The 21012-nt window shown below is 48.1% G+C and overlaps 1 pseudogene; it reads right to left on the minus strand.

Moving 5' to 3' along the window:
• Positions 1 to 2944: 2944 nt before the first annotated feature.
• LOC102404998 lies at positions 2945 to 19539 on the minus strand (annotated as a pseudogene).
• Between the last annotated feature and the right edge of the window lie 1473 nt (positions 19540 to 21012).

Genomic DNA, 21012 nt, shown 5'->3' on the forward strand with positions numbered 1-21012 from the left:
CCCAGTTTTCCCAGAGCACAGAATGCTTCGTCCTGATTTTGGCTTTGAATTCTTTTCAGGGTGGATTGTATGTCAGCAACCACAGTGGCTAATGGCTTCGTGCTGGGTGGTGGGCAACATTCTTTATTACAGTCCCCTCCATTTCTGTCTTAATTTCAACCAAAGTTTGGGAGACATTTTGGACCAGTCTGTCCCAGGGTGCTAAGAATGTTCATTCCCAGGTCATCGAAGGATTTCTTTGATAAACCACTCAAGTGCTGTTACTCTAGTTCTCTTGATAGTGAACAAAAGCATTTGGACCACCTATCTTTCTAGTCTATCAGGTTCCAGAAAATGGTTTCCGCTTTCTGCTTCTTCCCATATCTATTGTCACACTATTACAGTCAAGGATCTTATAGAACTATATATCAGGTCAATTGTTTCAAGTAGTCTAGGCACCATTATTTTTTAACCACAAGGTTGATAACACATTTGTTAATGCAAGAAACAAAACTCTTGTAAAATAGGCAGAAAATAGCTAGGGACATTAATCATGTAACAAGTAAGCAGTGTTATCTTCTAGTTACATGGCTGAGACCAGAGGAATAAAGTTATCTCTGTGGCTGAGCAGGTATTTCTGCCGTTGGGGTGGGCTGGTTAATACAGATGCACAATGCACATTAGAGGGGAGTGCAGTGCAAAGTGCAAGTCACTCAGTCATGTCTGACTCTTTGCGACCCCATGGACTACACAGTCCATGGAATTCTCCCAGAATACTGCAGTGAGTAGCCGTTCCATTCTCCAGGGGATCTTCCCAACCCAGGGATCAAACCCAGGTCTCTTGCATTGCAGGCAGGTTCTTTACCAGCTGAGCCACAAGGGAAGTCCCTAGAAAGAAAGTTTTCCCTGACTGGGAGTCGAACCCTGGCTGCGGTGGAGAAAGCACTGAATCCTAGCCACTAGACCACCAGGGAGGGAGGAACCCAAATGGGCAGAGAAAAATTTTTATGTTTATATTTTTCTTATCCTAGCCTAAAATTATGAATTTTACTTCATCGTTTCTTAAGATTTTCCTGCCATGGGGACCCCGTCCTGGGAGCCCTCCCCCTCCACTCAACCTGCCACTGGATGAAGATCATAGGCTTCATCCCAGCACAGGACTGAGTGGCAGCAGTGGGGGTCCTTCCCCTCCCCTCCCCGCCCCCCCAGCTCTGCTTGCTTGGCTTGACACTAGATGCTGGGCTCTGAGGCTCTGCGGTTGAGAGCAAGAGAGGAAGAAGGCTTGTGATGCCATCCAAGCCACCAGTTACTGTAAAGGGCTGCCGGTCTCAATGCAGGCGAGCACACACGCACACACAAATACACACACTGAGCGTGCACATGGGTGCACATTTTAAAGAGAAGCATCCAGGTGCTGTCATGGCCCCTTTAAGAGTTAGGGGGACAGGATGTTGGCACTGGGGTGGGGCCCAACCTCTTGTGGGCCCACCCCTTAGGCCACACCCCCAGTGTCTGGTCCAGGTATGGGCAGAGAGTCCCAGAAACCTAGGTTTGCCTGAGGATGGAAATTGGCTAGGACACTTCTGAGCTCTAGGCAAATTTGGGAAAATTACAGTGTGTGAATTTTGGTTTTGCGAAGGTGAGGAGGAGAGGAGGGCATGGGGGCGGTGTTTATTTTCTTTTGTCTTTATGTGTATACTCAGTCACTGTTGTGCCCAACTCTTTGTGGCTCCATGGACTATAGCCTGCCAGGCTCCTCTGTCCATGGGATTTCCCAGGCAAAAATACTGGAGTGGATTGCCGTTTCCTCCTCCAGGGGATCTTCCCAACAAAGGGATCGAACCTGCATCTCTTGCATCTTCTGCATTGGCAGGCAAATTCTTTATCACTGCACCACCTGGGAACCACCTGGGAAGCTTTTTAATATTGAAATTATAAGGGCTTTATGAACATAGGCAAGGAACAAGGCTATTCTCTACGATTGACAGCAGGGACTGATGGGAACCAGAAGGTCCAAGGAATTTTTTGAAAATTATATATATTTGTAGAGATTATATTATGTCTGAGTCCGAGAGAAACAGGAAGAAGCAGAAGAAAGCAATTGGCACAAGAAGCATGTGTGTGTCCCCTTATGGTCAACTAACGCATCTCCCTTGACTATGAAAGCAGCAATCCCACCACCCCCATCCACCTGCCCAAGAAAATTAGAAAATTCCCCTTTAAGAATAGGGTCCCCCAGTAATTTTTGACCTCCTGACTAGAAAAAAAAAAGAAAAGAAAATGAGAACACCCAGGCTAACATCCCTTTAAGGCTGCAGGGCCACACTCTTCTCCCTGCAGAGGCAGGACCTGGTGTTTTGATCACTGAGGCAGGAGGCCCACATCACTGCCCCTCATCAACACTGCAGACAGGTGTCTTCAAGACGCTGGCTTCTTTAGTAGCTCCTTTTTAAATTCTCCTGACAGTAGTTGGCATGGAAGTCATCTCAACTTCCTCTAAGATGCTATCTAGGCCAGGAATCCCCAATTTTTGGGCCACGGACAGGTACTGGTCTGTGACCTGTTAGGAACCTGACTGCACAGCAGGAAGTGAGCAACGGGCATGACCTAAACCATCCCCCCGCCCTACCCCAGGGAGAAATGGAAAATTTTTGTTCCAAAAAACTGATCCCTGATGCCAAAAATGTTGGACTCCGTTGTTCTTGGCAGTGTGTTTTAGTAAGCCTACAAAAATTCTGGAGACAATCTTAAGTGGGGCTGAGCACCAGGTGGGGCCCAGGAATTCAGGGTCTCTGCTTTAGACTCCCACTCACTGGGAATTATTGACCTCCAGAGATTTATTCTTTAAATAGATGAGAGGCACACTGTACACTCTCCCCTACTGGGAGAAAGTGGGCCCAATGACTAGCTACTTATCCCACCCCCAACACACATACCAACTATGGCATCGAAAGGGGGACAGACACGCTTTGGCAACGAGGCCCCTCCAGAGGCCCAGGGTGTGAACAGCTGCACAGAGGGCTGTGTGCTGTGGAGTCAGCACCTTAGGAGGTGGGAGGGGTGGTGGGCAGAGAAGGAAGGAGTCTCAGGCCCAGATGGATCAGAAGAAGGAAAATGGGGAGAGGTGGTCAGGACACAGGAGACGAGAAAAGCAAGGATGATCAGAAAAGGGACAAAAAGCAGAAAATGTAGAAAAGATGAGAAAAGCAAGAGAAAGAGGCAAAACAGAGTGTGGGGAACCACACTAAGCAGGAAGGAGACGGAGCAGAAGGAGGGAAGGAAACAGTAAAGATGAATGGGGAAGGATGTGAGGAGGGAGAGAGGGGAGCCAGGAAGAGGATGTCAGAGGATTGCAGAACTTGGTAAGAAGATGGAATCCAGAGGCCCTGGGCAGAGCTCAGTACCTGAGAAAAATGAAGTGGATCCAGTATGCCATGTCAGCCACATAAAGCAGCAGGTTGATGGCTGTCAAGATGGCCACAGTCAGTTTTTGGTCCCAGATGCATAGTGTGGAGGGAAGCTCATCACTGCAGCTCACATCACTGGACCGCTGGGGCTGCCCGCCGAACTCCTGATTGAACTGGTAGAGTGGCCAGAGGACCAGGGCACTGGCATAAAGGAGGACGGAGAGCATGGTCTGCCCCAACAGGAAGCGAGGGAAGAAGGTGTGTAGTCTGTTCTCAAATTTGACCAGCTTCAGCAGCATGGCCACGGACCCCAGCGTGAAGCAGATGGAGTACACGGCCACGCACCACACCAGGGCCGGCTGGTGCTGGTGCAGGTAGGTGTTGCTGATGAAGGCGAAGATGATGCAGGCCACCGATGTCTCCAGCAGCTTGAACAGGCCATGAATGGTAGCAAAATAGAAGTGGTCTCACCCAGGAATAGTAGCCAGAGAAAGGCCCCTTCCAAGGCATAAAGCACACACGCGATCCAGGAGAAGGCAGTGGCCTGGTCCCAGAAGGGGCCACGAGGCAAGAACTGGATGTAGGTGATGGCATACATGATGGAGGCTGAGAGGCAGAAAACGGTGGCGAGGCAGGCATAGGTGAAGAGAAAGCTCTTCCCAGAAAAGGGGAGACTGGGCTGGTACTCGCCTAATTGGACTATGAAGGTGATGAGGGTGATGACAAAGCAGAAGCACCAGATGAACATGGACCAGTGACTTACAGCCCCCATTCCAGTGCCCAAGCTGGCCACCAGTGAGAAAGCCGCGCACGTGGAGAACAGCTGCAGCAGGCGGTAGACGCATAACCGGACTCTATCAGTGTCCATGTCTGGTACACCACGTGGAGGTCCTGATGGTTGTTCAGGTCACGGTCACTGGTATGGCAGTGATCTTCACTTAGAGTCCACTGAGAAAGATCCAGGTTCCGAGGCAGATTAAATCAGATGCCAGGGAAAGGCTCAGGGCCCTGTGATGGCTGAGGCTCAGGATCTGTGGAGTTGGAACCAATGGCCCAGACACTCGGGTAACAGCACAGACGCTCCAGAAGGATTCTCCCCACCCATCACCCTTGGCCTTGTCACGAGACTTGTCTCATCTCACAGCTGGGTTGGGCCTGGCCTCAAACCATGAACATGTTTTAATCTCTTTGTGCTGTGTGCCATTATCTACAGAGACACAGGGGAGGGTGGCCCGTATCTGCAATCCCAATGCTTCAAGGATCTGAAAAAAAAGATAATGTTTTAAAAATATTTTGGGGTAGAAAATTTTACTAAAAGAGACATGAGACTATTTGCAGTCTATATTTATTTCACTTAGTGTGAATTTCTAAAGTTCTTTTGCAGAAACAATCAAGTATTTGACTACAAGGTGTTTTCAGACCCCAGTAGGGTGTCATGTCACGGGGAGCAGATACACCATTTCAGCTGTTGGAGGCTGAAAACTTCTAAATTCCGGAGCATATCTGAACCAAAGGTTTTCAGAAAAGGGATTGTGGATTGTCCTGCTGATCCCATTTTACAGATGAGAAAGTCCAGTCAAGTGCCTTGTTTAAGGTCAAAAAGTGCAGAGTGGGAACCCAGGTAAAAATGCTAAAGCTGTGAATTTGAACCCTTGGCTCTACAGCCCACACAACAGCAGGGCCCAGGGGCGGGAGCCCAGGACCAAAACTTGGGGCTTTGGGACCCAGGACACACCTTCAGGGCCACGGCCTCCTTCCACAGCATCTGAAGACACACGTGTCCCAGCCTGTCCTCCCTGCAGCCATCACGAGAAGGAGCTGCCATCTGAGGGGACACAGCCCCACCCGGAGGAGGGCAGCCTCAGGGGTGAACAGGGAGGAGCCATGGGGTCAGAGCAAGGCCGTGGGGACGAGATGACATGGGAAGTAGGGACTGTTGTGAATCCCCTCCCCCCACCCACCCAATTTTGCTTTCACATGTGACTCTTTATCATTGGGAAGGGAGACTTCAACCCAATATGACCCCAAGGAGGAGTGTCTTGAAGAAACTACAGGATAAATTAACATGTTTGGCTCTTAGGGCTTCCCTGGTGGTTCAGACGGTAAAAAAATCTGCCTGCAATGCAAGAGACCCAAGTTCAAACCCTGGGTTTGATCCCCTGGAGAAGGGAATGGCAACCCACTCCAGTAATCTTGCCTGGAGAATTCCATGTACAGAGGAGCCTGGAGAGCTACAGTCCATGGTGTCGCAAAGAATTGGACACGACTGAGTGACTAACAATTTCGTTTACACTTCTTTTTGGCTCTTAAGCTCCAAAGCTACTATTCAGGTGGGAGTCTGGAAAGATCTAAGAGTGGTCCTACCTGAGCAGGATTCTCCTGGCCTGGGAGACTGGTTAGCAGCTTCCAGGCTGGGAAGAAGGGATTGGAAATGAACAAGGATGCTATGTCTGATGTTCACGTGGAGACTTTCAGGGCATCCCAGAGAGGGGGTGGGGATGGACGGATGATCACCCCCTTTCAAGGGAAGGAGCTGAAAGAGGAGTCCCCTGCAGGACCCCTGGGAGGAGAACACCCTGAGGATGCTCCCGGGACTGGAGTGGGGGCGGGGGGACAGAGTGGAGATGACTGGGGGGATCCCAGGGTCCCAGTGGCCCTGAGGCAGACAAATGACCCTTAACCCCCTGCAACAGGAGGGATGGAGCAGCCACCTTCATGAACCACCAGGCTTGGACAGTGAGCCTTTCAGGTAAGCCCATCCTGGGCAATTCTTTTACTAAAGCACCGAGGCATTGCCATCCTCCTGGGAAGTGAGAGCCTAGGTTTGGGCCCAATTTGATTCTGTAAAATAGTATAATATGGGATTCCTGCACCCAGACTTGTAGAGGTCAATGCATAGTTGCTTTTATGGATAAAAAATTAATCAGTAGTCATTCTAAGGAAGGAACAGGAAATTTTATTCAAGCCAACCTGACAGTTACAACTGGGGACACAGTCTTCCCGAGGAACAGGCATCTATTTAATGGTTTCAGTGCTTTTCTGAGTATGAGAGAATGCAAGAAACTGGAATCATAAATATTTCTTCTGAAAATATTTATGTGAGTTTCAGTTTCACCAGTTTTCCTGGAGCACAGAGGGCCTCATCCTTATCTTACCCTGAATTCCTTTCAACGTGGATTGTAGGTCAGTAACTGCACTTGCTAGTGACTTGATTCTTGTTGAACTGGTGGTGGGTAACATTCTTTACTCACAATCTTGTTCCTTTTGGTCTTAATTTCAAGCAAAGTTTAGGAGGCATTTTTCACAAATTTGTCTCCGGGTGCTAGGAATACTCATTCTCAGGTCAGTCAAGAATTTTACTGATAGACCACTCAAGTGCTATTTCTCATCTTGTCTTGGCAACAGTGGCCTAATCCCCCGAACCACCTGTCTCAAGAGTCTGTCAAGCTCTAGAAAATGATTCCTTCCTGTTGTTTCTTCCCATATCTAATAAATGTAAATACACAAGTAATTTTTACTTTCCTGGAATTTCTGGTTACCATCAAACACTGCTGTCAATCATAGAGAGAAGCCTTGCCCTTTCTCCCACATCTATAATGTTCTTTTTTTAAACCTTGACACAAAGATTTTAAAAAATAAAATAAAATTGACATACCCTAATTGATCTAAATTTTCTTAGAACTCAGAAAAACTGGGCAGATTTTTGTTCTCACACAAATCACCATCTCTGTGAGGTCTCCCCACAGTCTCCCCACTCCCAGCTTTCCCCAAAGCCTGGGGACATGGCCCAGCCCAAGACAGCTAGCAGTTGCACCCCCTAAACTCTTAACTTTCTGACCCCTAGCTCTTAAAAGGCCCCCACCAGCACTTGCATGACTCTATCTAAAGGTGTATGCCTGAGTGCATGCTCAGTGTGTGGGTCTGTGTGTGGTCGTGTGTGTTTGTGTTCATACATGCCTTGACACCAGAAGCCCTATAAAGTAACTGGTGGCTGTGAAGTCATTCCAAACCTTCTTCCTCTCCTGCCCTCAGTCAAGCCCAGCATCTTGCTCCAGCCTCTTGAGCAGTCCTGGCTCAGTGAGCATAGAGCCAGAGAACTCACCAGTCCAGCATAGATCCAGGCCACGTCGGTGGCATAAACCACAGATGCAGGAGAATGCAGAGGCAGAGCTGGTGTGGTTCCAGAAGATGCCTTAAGGCAAGACTGAAGGTAGATAAGGGGGTTATTGATGGAGGCTGAGAGGCATTAATGGGTGACATAGCAGGCCCACGTGATGAGAAAGTTGTCCCAGGAGAGGCATAGGTGATACTGGAGCCCAAATAAGTCAACTATGAGGATGAGGAGGGTCACGGTGAAGCAGAAGCACCAGATGAACATGGACCAATTACTTAGGTCCACCGTTCAAGTGCCCACTCTGGCCACCAGGGAGAAAGCCATGCAGAGGGAGAGCAGCTTCAGGAAGTGGAGGGAGTAGCCCATGATGGTCAGAGAGCCCAGGCCGGAGGATGGTCAGAAGGAGGATGTGATGGTCCTGCGGGTCACCATTGGAGGACTGCACTTTGATCCTCTGGAACAGACACCTGAGAAAGATCTAGATCAAGAGCAGATTAAGTCAGACACCTGGAAAAAGCTCAGGGCCCTGTGAGGGCTGAGGCTCAGGATCTGTGGAGTTGGAACCAATGGCTCAGACACTTGGGTAACAGCACAGTAGCTCCAGAATGGTTCTCCCCACCCATCACCCTTGGCCTTGTCAGGAGACTTGTCTTATTCCGAACCTCACTGCTGGATTGGGTCTGGCTTCAAACCATGAACATTTTTTAAATCTCTTTGTGTTTTGTACCATTATCTATACATTATCTATACAGTCCATGGAATTCTTCCAGGCCAGAATACTGGAGTGGGTAGCTTTTCCCTTCTTCAGGGGATCTTCCCAACCCAGGGATTGAACCCAGGTCTCCCACATTGCAGGAGGATTTTTTACCAGCTGAGCCACAAGGGAAGTCCCCAGGTATACTGGAGTGGGTAGCCTATCCCTTCTCCAGTGGATCTTCCCAACCCAAGAATCGAACTGGGGTCTCCTGCATTGCAGATGGATTCTTTACCAACTGAGCTATGAGGGAAGAATACTTTAAATAAAAGGTTCCTTAGAAAATTTGACGTGAACAGACAGGAGACACTTCATGGTTTTTATTATTTTACTTAGTGTGAATACTTAAAAGTTCAGTGACAAAAACACTAATGTGTATGATTGTAAGGTGCTGGCCTCCCAGTGGGCCCTGCCAGGTATGGGGGAGGGGCACCAGCTATCAGGGATGCCAGCAAAGTCTTGCTGTCTGTCTGCAAATTTGTTCCCAACTTAACCTCCATGAAGTAAGCCTGTGATATATACTTAGGGTTAAATGACAAGTTTGGATCCATTTAATGGCATACAGTGAGTTCTTGGGGAAGGAGAGCCATGAGGGTTCCTGCTGTGTGACCCTGGGTAAGGCCCGTGCCCTCTCTGGGCCTCAGTTTCCCCACCTGGAAAGCAGCAGCTTTGCCAGAGCCACCCAGCAGCCCCTCCTCCACTCTAATCTGTGAGCCTGGACATGGTGCCCCCGTCAGAGCACAGGCTGGATGTGGCTGAGCCCTGCCTGCCCGGCAGCCAGGTGTGTGGACTGGAAGACAGGGAGCTGGGAAGGTCATGGTTGGGACAGAGGAAGGAGGAGGAGGTGCAAGAAGGGCAGAGAAGGAGGATGCTAGTAGGAAAGACACTCAGAGTGACAAGGAAGTTGAGGGTCTATCAGGGGACCTGTTACATGGTGCACTCAGTCATGCCAGCTACCTGTTCCCTTCCCTCTCCCACTCACAGAGGACCCAGAAGGCCCTGCCCCACTCTGGACATAAGCACATGCAAGGTTGATTTGCTCCATATCAGAGACTGCAAACCAGTTTGTACTGGAGGTGGCCCATAGGTGTGTTAGATTTTCCTTCACAGTGTATAGAGTAAAGTATTATTTCTTCACTAAGTGTTTGGTAGCTGCAGTGTTTTAGTTTCATATAAAAATCCACATTTCCAGCTCCTTTTGAGGCCTCAGGAGATCTGGTGTCACTGGGCTGTGTGCCCTCAGGAAGGCAAGTAGATGGAGCTGAGCAGCTGCTATGCCATTTACATTGTTTTCCATTCTCATCTCTGCTTAGTATTTTCTCTATTTTCTTCTTCTTATGTATAACTGACATAAAGCAGGACCGTGATCATCTCCCACATGCCCCTTTCCCCTCTTGGGCGTGGCCAGGCTTCCTGCCTGCTCACAGGAGTGTTCACCCCCCCCATCCAGGGAGCATCCAGGTCCTCAACCTCACGGACAGCCTTCAACACATTTCACAGGCTCTGAAATCATATGTAGACATGTGTGTACATACATGTACATGTGTCTGTAGGGCATATCTATTTTTTTCCTGTTTTATAAACATGAGATTTTGTCATCACACAATATCTTATTTTTCTACCACCCCTGACAGTTGCAGCTGGTCCTCTGCAGGGTCCTTTGTCCTCTCCATCGCCTTTACTTATTTCCTTCCCTCCTGGCTCCTATGGGTGTTTGGACTGACCCACTTGTCTAGGTCAGTGGATCCTCCCCTGTGAGTCTCAGACACAGGGAGGACCCAGGATATGACAAGGGGTCTTGGAATCTATGGGACTATCATGCTCTAGAACAGGAGGTCAGAATCCATTTCTGGAAACTTAGAAAAAGATATGACAAAGACTCTATTTTTTACTTCTGAGTATTCATCTTGGTTTCCTTTAACTATATCCAAAAAAACTATTACTATTTTGATTGCTTAAAACAACAGAAATTTATGTCCCATAGTTCTGGAGGCCAGAAACCTAAAGCCAAGTTTTCAGCAGAGCTGTGCTGTCTCTGATGCTCCAGGAGGGTCATTCCTTTGTTCTTTTAGCTTCTGCAGGCCTCTTAGCTTGGGCTTCCCTGGTGTCTCAGACGGTAGAGTCTGCCTGCAATGTGGGAGACCTGGGTTCGATCCCTGGGTTGGGAAGATCCCCTGGAGAAGGGAATGGCTATCCACTCCAGTATTCTGGCCTGAGAATTCTATGGACAGAGGAGCCTGGCAGGCTACAGTCCACAGTTGGACAGGACTGAGCGACTTTCACTTTCACTGGCTTGTGGCACTAGTGGTAAAGAACCAGCCTGCCAGTGCAGGGGACAGAAGAGAACTGAGTTCGATTCCTGGGTCAGGAAGATCCCCTCTAGAAGGGCACAGAAATGCAGTCCAGTATTCTTGCCTGGAGAATTCCATGGACAGAGGAGCCTGGTGGTCTACGGCCCATAGGGTTGCAAAGAGTCAGACACGACTGAAGCAACTTAGCATGCACACATGCACAAAGAGAAAACAGGGGAAAAGAGAGTTATTGGAGTGGGGTGGGGAAGGCTGCTCTCTTTGGTGGGTGGAGATCAAGATGCTTGATGGATGTGACATTTAAGAAGATACTGAATGAAGGGAACAGGTTCTATGATGACGACTCCCCACTTCCTGCCTCCAGAGCTGATCTCTCTTGGGATCCACAGTCACACCCAACCCGCCTCCTGATCTCTTCCTCTGGATGTTTCAGGACACGTCACACTCAACACGTCCAGTCCCACCTCTTCAATCCCCCACCCCCAACATATACTGATCCTTCCTCATCTTTCCCATCTCAGTCACTGGCACCACCTTCACAGATGCTCTTCACAAAATACTTGTGAACCCACCTACTCTTCTTCATCTCTAGAGACACCTTCTTCATCTCCAGATCCATCCATCCCCTCACCTGCAGCTTCTAGTTGATTCCTCTGTTTCCATTCTTCCCTCAATGTCTGCTTGGACTGAACTCAAACTAAAACACCTTTGAAGGCTTTTCTTCACTCTCTTGGAATGAAACACAAACTCTAAAACATCACCTCCAAAGCCCTACAAGCTCAGACCCCTTTCTACCTCTCCAGCTGCCAGAGTCCAGCTCCAGCAGCCAGGGAATCAGCCTGAAGGGATGAGTGGTGTCGGTGGAGAATGATGTAGCCTCTGACTCGAGGTACAGGACTACATGTTTATTTCAAGCTTCAGGTTCTCTTTTATACTTTTTCAAAAGCATTAGGTCAGAGGTTTGACATTTGCAGTTCCCCCTCACCCAGATTATTGTCTCATTGCTGCCCTTCAAACAGAGTTCCTGCTTCAGCGATTTTCTCAGAATTGCGTTTACTTGTGATTACATTGTAACTCATGCTTATGTCTGGGCTGCATACCACATTCCTCAGTTTATTTCTTATCTTTCTAAATCCTGCTTGCCCCTGGTATCTTAAACTCACTCTCTTCTTAAAAGGCTTCTAGCTATTCTTAATTATTCCTAAATCCTAAGCTCAGTAAACCTCCTTTGCCATAAACATTTCCCTCACAAACAGATCTCAGATAACAATCCTTCCCATGGCCTCAAGCTGCAGCCTACGTGCTCATCCTGGAACATTCTTTGTAAAGATCCTTGAACAAATGTCAATGGTTACTTTATAGATTATTTTCTGGGCACAACTACAGAAGGCTTTGTGCTCTCTCATGCTTCTCTCAAGAACAATAAGCACCTTAACATTCTTTCCAGCCAACTCAACTGAAGAAAGGAAGAAACAAGTCAGAATCACAAGAGCTGACTCCTTCATCCCTGGTCCATGCCTGCAGAATGAAGAGATGGGGCTGGGGCCGTGCCTCCATTTTGTCAGTAATGCCTAACACAGCTCCCAACATCCAGCCTCCTCACCTCCCTCCTTCTGAGAGAGTCTGAGCCACTGAGAATGTCTTCCAGTTCCTCTTGGTCATCTCAGAGCCTTTCCCCTGACATGTATACACACCTCCAACCCTGAACTGAGACCAGAGCTCAGCCTGGCACACAGTAGTCCTGTGCTCAGTCAATGCCACTCTAAGCCTCAGTTTCCTCATCCAAGGAATGGAGATAATAGCACCTGCTTTTAGACATGACAAATCCTAATTGCATCCTGCAAAGAATATCATTGACAACTTAAGCAGAGAACAACTGTCCTAGAAGCCTGCTGGGTAGCTTGGAGAATTATTAGGGAGAAATCAGGCTTAGACTAGGCTCAGATGAGGAAGGAAGGGTGGGCAGCCACAGCCTAGGGAAGCTGGTCCAGGCACTGTGGCCACTGGAAGCAGACAGCGGGTGCTACTGCAGGCCCCGCAGAAGGAGTTCTGATCTGACCTGTGTCTGTCTGTCACCTACTACTTATGTGTGTGTCCAGACACCACTTGAGGGGCAAGGCAGCTATTTATCTGGCCTCTTAAGTTTCTTATGTGTCTGAGGCCTAGTCTCTCACCAAGACTTACATGATGAGGACACCTTTAAATACTGTCTCCGGTTCTCAGTTGTCCCCTCCCTGGAGACATCCTTCATGCAAGGACTTGGGGTTGTTAGGAGGAATACATGAGATAAAACATGTATGGTAATTCTCAAACATTTCCCCTAAAGGCAGAAGAGTTGGAAAGTATCTTGATTGGGAGGTCTAGCCTAGAGTCTGATCCTGTAAGCTCCTGTAATATTCATTCCACAAACACCTCAATGTGCCATGCTCTCTTCTCAGCATTGGTAATACTTTAGTAGACTCACCCAGCAGTGAGTGCCCTCCTCAGGGGGATGGGGCAGGTTTGTGCAGAACGAGGGTGGAGGGGGCAGAATCCCAGCCTGGAGGATGCTGCTGCCACATTTGTCACAAGCAGCGTGAGGCCATGAGCAGACAGCCAGCCTGGGGACAGGACACCTGGTCCTGACTCTGACTCTGCCACACACAGGATGACTCTGGACAAGTCCTGTCCCTCCCTGGGGTCCAGCTGCTCCTCCTCTATGACGAGAGAGTTGGACTAAGCAGAGGCCCTTTACACTCTCTTTTGAGCTCCACAGTGAGGGACTGGACCAGCCTTGGAATTGCGACAAATGACCCTTAACTCCAACAGGAGGGATGGAGCAGCCGCCCTCATGAACCATGAGGCTTGGACAGTGAGGCCCTCAGGTGAGCCCACCCTGGGCATTTCTTCTACTAAAGCAGAGAGGCATTTCCATCCTCCTGGGAAGTGAGATCCCAGGGCTGTGTTCAATTTGATTCAGGGAAATATCAGATCATGAGTTTCCTGCATTTAACTTGTGGAGGTAAACACATACTTTCTTTTGTGGATGAAAAACTAATAGTCAATCTATTAGAAAAATAGATGGAAATTTTATTTCAAGCCAACCCGAAGATTGCAACTGGGGAGAGAGTCTCTGTCTGTTCCCAGGATGTAAGAGGGGGAGGACAGTGCCTATATGACTTGGGGGAGGGGACATGGCACCCAGCACACAGCTTGGTAGAAGGTTACTTCACGCAGGAGGAACAGATATCTTGGTTAATGCTTTTAGCACTTTTCTAAGTATGGCAAGATGCAAGAAACTGGGCTCATGAAAATTTTTCCTGGAGATATCTAAATATCTGAGGCCCGGTTCTGTCAGTTTTCTCAGAATACTGAGTGCCTCAACCTGATCTTCACTCTGAATTCCTTCCAGGATTGATTTTAAGTCAAGGACTGCAGTGGTTAATGACTTGATTCTTGTAGAACTGGGTGGTGGGCAACATTTTTATATCACAATCCCTTGCCTTTTGGTCTTAATTTCAACCAAGATTTGGGAGATATTCATAACTGATTTGTCCCAAGTCACCAGGAATACATTCCTAGGTCAGGAGAAGATTTTGTTGGTAGGCCTCACCTAGTCCTGTTAATAGTAACCTCAGTCCTCTGGACCACCTGTTTTACTAGTTTGTCAGATTCCAGCAAATATTTCCCCCCTGTTGCTTCTTCCCCTCTCCAGAGTCATACTGTTACAACAATGGATCTTACAGTACTATACTTCAGGTCAATCTTTTCAAGTCATCATTATTTCTATCTGAGGCTCAATCACATATTTTTTTAAAGCAGGAAGCAATTATCTTAGGAAAAGCACAGAACACAAATAATATGGCCTATAACATTAACCCAGTCATAAGTAAGTAGGGATGTCTTCTAAGGAGTTACATGATTAGGGCCTGAAGAAGAAAATTTATCTTTATGGTGGAGCAAGTAGTTTTGCCCTTGAGGAGGTCAGGTTAACATAATGCAGATAGATGCACACTGCACACCAGAGGGCAGAGAGGAGGCCCAAAGAGCAAACTAAAAATTTTGTCTAAATTTTTCTTGTCTTGCCTTAAAATATGGAAATTACTACATCTTACCATTTTTTCGCCATGGGGATCACCTCCTGGGAGCCCTCCCCATCCACCCTATCTGTCTGTGGCTGAGGATCACACGCTTCATCCCAATACAGGAGTGAGGGGCAGCAGTGGGGGGGCCTTCCCTGCTCTCCCCCACAGCTCTGCTTGCCTGGCCCCTGTGGCCCTGGTGACGCCAGGATGCTGGATTCTGTGGGTTTGTGGTTGGGGGCAGGAGACTTTGGGACCATCGTAGCCACCAGTTACTGCAGAGAGCTGCTGGTCTCAGTGTGCTCATGCCCAGGAACACACACACTGAGCATGCACACAGGCACATATCTTTCTTTATAGAGGGGTCTCCAGGTGCTCTCATGGCCCCTTTAAGAGCTAGGGGACAGAACGCTGGGCATTGGGGTGGGACCCAACCTCTAGATCTGCACTGAGCCAAGCCCTTAGGTTCTGGCTAATATGGAAATTGGGAGACAGTGGGACAGGTTTACAGAGATGGTGGTTTGGGTGAGAATGGAAGTCTGCTCAGTTGCTTCAGAACTCTAGGCAAATTTGGGTCAATTAGATTGTTGATTTTTTTTTTTTTTTGCTTTTATCTTTCTATTTATATTTTTTAAAAAGACATTATGGATGAAGGAGAAGGAACAAGCCTTCTCACTATGATTCAGAGCAGGGACTGTTGGGACCAAGAAACTCCAGGTAATTCTTTAAATTTATATACATTTATGTAGATCACGTTATACATGAGCCCCAGAGAAGAATGTAGGAGCAGCAGAAAGCAACTGGCACATGGAAACTTGCTTGTGTAACATAGTCAGGCATTGGAATTATGTTTACTGTTGTAGCAATAATATCCACCCACCCAACCCACCTGCCAATTGAAAAAGGGTTGAAAGACACTTCCCTTTAAGAATAAGGTCACATAGTAATTTGGTCCTTGATCAAAAAGAAAAGAAACAAACAAAAACAGAAAAATTACACAGGCTGAAGAACTAAAGAGCCTCTTGATGAAAGTGAAAGAGGAGAGTGAAAAAGTTGGCTTAAAGCTCAGCATTCAGAAAACTAAGATCTGGTCCCATCACTTCATAGCAAATAGATGGGGAAACAATGGAAACGGTGACAGACTTTATTTTTCTGGGCTCCAAAATCACTGCAAATGGTGACTACAGCCATGATATTAAAAGATGTTTACTCCTTGGAAGGAAAGTTATGACCAACCAAGACAGCATATTAAAGAGCAGAGACATTACTTTGCCAACAAAGATCCGTCTAGTCAAGGCTATGATTTTTCCAGTGGTCGTGTATGGATGCGAGAGTTGGACTAGAAAGCTGAGCACCGGAGAATTGATGCTTTTGAACTGTGGTGTTGGAGGAGACTCTTGAGAGTCCCTTGGACTGCAAGGAGATCCAACCAGTCAGTCTTAAAGGAAATCAGCCCTGAATATTCATTGGAAGGACTGATGTTGAAGCTGAAACTCCAATACTTTGGCCACCTGATGCGAAGAGTTGACTCATTGGAAAAGACCCTGATGCTGGGAAAGTTTGAGGGCAGGAGGAGAAGGGGACGACAGAGGATGAGGTGGTTGGATGGCATCACTGACTCGATGGACATGGGTTTGGGTATACTCTGGGAGTTGGTGATGGACAGGGAGGCCTGGTGTGCTGCAGTTCATGGGTTCGCAAAGAGTCGGACATGACTGAGCGACTGAACTGAACTGAACTGAGTGTGAAATGGAGTATTTCCTGTCATATCAATAAACAGGATGTCACAGTCTTCCAGCCCTCTAAACGTGAATTTCTGAGCCCAGGAAGAACAATGCCTGCTGTCCAGCAGCTACTGAGTTGGCAACATGAGCTGCTGCCACTCCCTACCATGAACAAGGAACTAAGGATGTGAGTAATCAAATCTCTGGATGCTGGCCCCAGACAGCTGAGATGCAAATAAAAGGAATGATTTTAGTAAGCTCAGACTCTTGCATCTTCTCACAGAAAAGCGTTAAATTCTTTAACTTGAGAGATATGGATTTCCTTAATTAGCAATAATTCTTTGATGTTTAGATTACCTGCTCCTTATTACAAGCTTCTATATAACCTGACTCCTGCCCACCTCCCAACCCCGCCTCCTCAAAACATATCTCTCAGGGTCACTTGAGATGCTGGCTGCCGGGCTTGAAGTCCTAAAAACTCCCATCAAATAAAACATAACTCTCATCTTCTAGGTTGTGACTACTTTTTAAAGTTGATACTAGCTAACATCAGCTTTAAATGGCTATTTTTCTTTAAGCAGCAAGGTCCATGTTCTTCTGCCTGCAGAGGCAGGATATGCAGTTTTTAGCTCTGAGGCTGAGTCACATCCCTGCCCCTCTGAAATACTTCAGAGGTTGTCTTCAAGAAACTGCAGTTCTTTTCCAGTTCAATTTTTGACTCCCCCTAGTGTAATTGGAATGGAAGCCATCTACCTCTTGCTAGCTTTAAGATGAGGTCTAGGCAGAGGGTTTTAGTGAGCCCACAAAAATTCTGGAGCCAATCTCAGGTGGGACTGAGCAACAGGCAGGGCCTCTGGATCCAGGGTCTCTGCTTTAAGCTTGCAACTCACTGAAAACTATTGACCTCTGGAGTTTTTTATTTTAACTGAAAGGGGAAGTGCACTGTACAAGGCCCTATCCTAAGAGAAAGGGGGTCAAATCCTTAGCTACCTCCACATACACCAAACACACACAGCAACTAAGGCACCATCAGGGAGACAGACACGCTTTGGCAACGAGGCCCCTCCGGAGGCCCAGGGTGTGAACAGCTGCACAGAGGGCTGTGTGCTGTGGAGTCAGCACCTTAGAAGGTGGGAGGGGTGGTGGGCAGAGAAGGACTATCAGGTCCTGATAGTGAAGGAGGAAACAGACAGAACGGGCTCCATCTTGAAAGCAGGACTCCATCTTGGGCTGGACTGTGGACTTTGAGCCCAGTATCTATGGAAACAACATACCAACTGGAAAACCAGACCCCACCCCCACCCCTTCACCCTCCATGGAAGAGCCCCAGGGCTCGTACTTAGACTTTCCCTCGCCTAAAATAATACCCTAATTATCTGTGTAAACCAATAGAATCATAAATTCTATTATGCTTACTGGGATATAATCACAGGCCTATTGATAATTGTCCACTGTTAACTACCTAGGCCTAAGGCATCAGAGAAGAAGGCAATGGCACCCCACTCCAGTACTCTTGCCTGGAAAATCCCATGGATGGAGGAGCCTGGTAGGCTGCAGTCCATGGGGTCGCAAAGGGTCAGACACGACTGAGCAACTTCACTTTCACTTTTCACTTTCATGCATTGGAGAAGGAAATGGCAACCCACTCCAGTGTTCTTGCCTGGAGAATCCCAGGGACAGGGGAGCCTGGTGGGCTGCCGTCTATGGGGTTGCACAGAGTCGGACACGACTGAAGTGACTTAGCAGCAGCAGCAAGGCATCTGAATCATGGGTCATCTTTGACTGTATCTTTCTTTTCCTTTGTTCAGACTAGTTTCAGGGAATTTGGGGAGGTGGGTTTGGGCATGTACACTTAAGGTATATAAAGTTTTCACAAAAACTGGTCCAGGTCCTTGACTAAGAGGAGATTCTGCCTTGGGCCCACCAGTGTACTCCACTATCTGCATTGTCCTTCTGAGTGAGTTTGTTTCCCGGAACACATGGCTATGACAATGGATCCGAAGGAGGAAAATGTCCTGGTCTGGAAACAGGAGATGAGAAAACCAAGAATAACTGAAAGAGGGCCAAAAAGCAGAAAATGTAGGAAAGGTGAGAGAAGCAAGAGAAAGAGGTAAAACAGAATGTGGGCAAACACGCAAGACAGGAAGGAGACAGAGCGGAAGGAGAGAAGGAAACAGAAAAGAGAGTGAGATGAATGGGGGAGGATGTGAGGAGGGAGAGAGGAGCCAGGAAGAGGGCGTCAGAGGAGGCAGAGCTCGGTAAGAAGAGGGAATCTGGAGCCCCTGGGTAGAGCCTCGGTCACTGACCACAGTCAAGATCATCAGGTCCGCCACGTAAATCAGCAGGTTGATGGCTGTCAGGATGGCCACAGCCAGTCGTTGGTCCCAGACGCACAGGTAGGATGTGCGCTCATCAATGCAGCTCAACTCGTTGGACCGCTGGGGCTGCCCACCGAACTGCGCATTGAACTGGTAGAGAGGCCAGAGGACCAGAGCAGTGGTGTAGAGGAGGACGGAGAGCACAGACTGCCCAAACCCCAAACAGGAGTAGGGCAGACTCTTGTCACAGTCGCACTGGTGCCACAACATAGCCACAGCCCCCAGGATGAAGCAGATGCAGTACACGGCCACACACCACACCAGGGCTGGCTGCTGCTCATACGGGTAGGTGCTTCTGAGGAAGGCGAAGATGACACATGCCACAAAGATCTCCAGCCTCTTGAGCAGGCCTAGCAAAGAGTAGAAGGACTCGCCAGTCTGGGCACAGGTCCAGACCACTTCGATAGCATAAGCCACAGAAGTGATGCAGGAGAACGTAGTGGCAGCAATAACATGGTGTCGGGGGGAGTCACCGGGAAAAATCTGAAGGTAGATGATGGGGTAAGTGATGGAGGCCGAGAGGCAGAAAAGGGCACAGTAGCAGGCAGAGGTGATGAGAAGTCTGTCCCAGGAGAAGTGAAGTTTATCCTGGAGTCCACATAACTCAGCTATGAGGGTAAGGAGGGTCACGGCGAAGCAGGAGCACCAGACACACATGGACCAGTTACTTATGAGCACACTCCAAGTGCTCTCCCTGGTCACCAGGAAGAAGGCCATGCAGGTGGAGAGCAGCTGCAGGAAGTGGAGGAAGTAGCTCTTGTTGGTCACAGAGTCCAAGCCTGAGGACAATGACGCAGATGTCATGATAGTCATGTGGGTCTCTGTCGATGGAATGGCTGTGGTCCTTGCAAAGGACTCACCAGGTAAAGATCCAGCTCTGGAAGAGGATTAAGTCAGATGTTTAGAAAAGGTTCAGGGACCTGTGACAGCTGAGGCTCAGCATCTGTGGAGTTTGAACCAATGGTTCAGACACTTGGGTAACCGCACAGCTGTTCCAGAATGGTTCTCCCCACCCATCACCGTTGACCTTGTCAGACTTGGCTTATCCCAGCCTCACAGCTGGGCTGGATCTGGCGTCAGACCATAAACATTATTTATCTCTTTCAGCTTTTGCCATTGCTATCAGAGACACAAGGTAGAATTGTCCTTATCTGTAACTCCAATCTCCAAGGCTCTGAAAATTGTACAAGTTTTAAAAAATTTATTTCATAAGAATATTTGGCCTGAACGGACATGAGACAGTTTATGGTCTTTATTTCATTTAGTGCAAAAATTCAAAAGTTCAATTGCAAAAACACTAACATATTTGACTGGGTCTTCCCAGGTGGAGCTATGGTAAAGAATCTGCCTGCCAATGCAGGAGATGCAGGAGACATGGGTTGATCCCTGGGTGAGGAAGAGTCCCTGGAGTAGGAAATGGCAACCCACTCCAGTATTCTTGCCTGGAGAATCCCATGGATGGAGGAGCCTGTTGGGCTACAGTCCATGAGGTTGCAGAGTCGGAGATGACTGAGCACACACAGAACCGAATGTGTTGATTACTAAGTGCATTCAGAGCCCAGTAGGGTTTTATCTCCTATAAAGTAGATGCACCATGTCACCTGCCTGAAACTGAAAAATTCTGACTCTGGAGCAGATCTGACCTCAACGTTTTCAGAACAGTGACTGTATAAATACATTGTCCTCCTAATCATCTGACAAAGAGAAAATTAGGCTCAGGGAACCAAGTGCCTCAAATAATGTTCCATGGATAGGAGTGAGAACCCAGATAAAAATGCCAAAGCTGGGAACCTGAACACTTTGCTTTACAGCCCACATGTCACCAGGGCCCATGGGTGGGAGCCAAGGAAAAAAGCCTGGAGCTCTGGGACCCAGGACACGCCTTCAGGGCCATGGCCTCCTTCCACAGCAACCTGAAGATGCATGTGTCCCAGCCTCTCCTCCCTGCAGCATCACCAGAAGGAGCTGCCATCCGAGGGGACACAGCCCCACCCGGAGGAGGGCAGCCTCAGGGGTGAACAGGAAGAAGCCGTGGGGCGAGAGCCAGGCCGTGGGGACAAGATGACATGGGAAGTAGGGACTGTTCTGAATTCCCTCCCCCAGTTTTGCCTTCACATGTGACTTTCTCACTGGGGAAGGGAGACCCCAACCTAGCATGACTCCAATGTGGAGTATCATGGGGGAACCACAGAATAAATTAACATAATGTTTGGTTTTTAAAGGGCTTCCCTGATAGCTCACTTGGTAAAGAATCTGCCTGCAATGGAGCAGACCCCAGTTCAATTC

Source organism: Bubalus bubalis, chromosome 20, assembly GCF_019923935.1.
Source record: "Bubalus bubalis isolate 160015118507 breed Murrah chromosome 20, NDDB_SH_1, whole genome shotgun sequence".
NCBI classification, from domain to species: domain Eukaryota; kingdom Metazoa; phylum Chordata; class Mammalia; order Artiodactyla; family Bovidae; genus Bubalus; species Bubalus bubalis.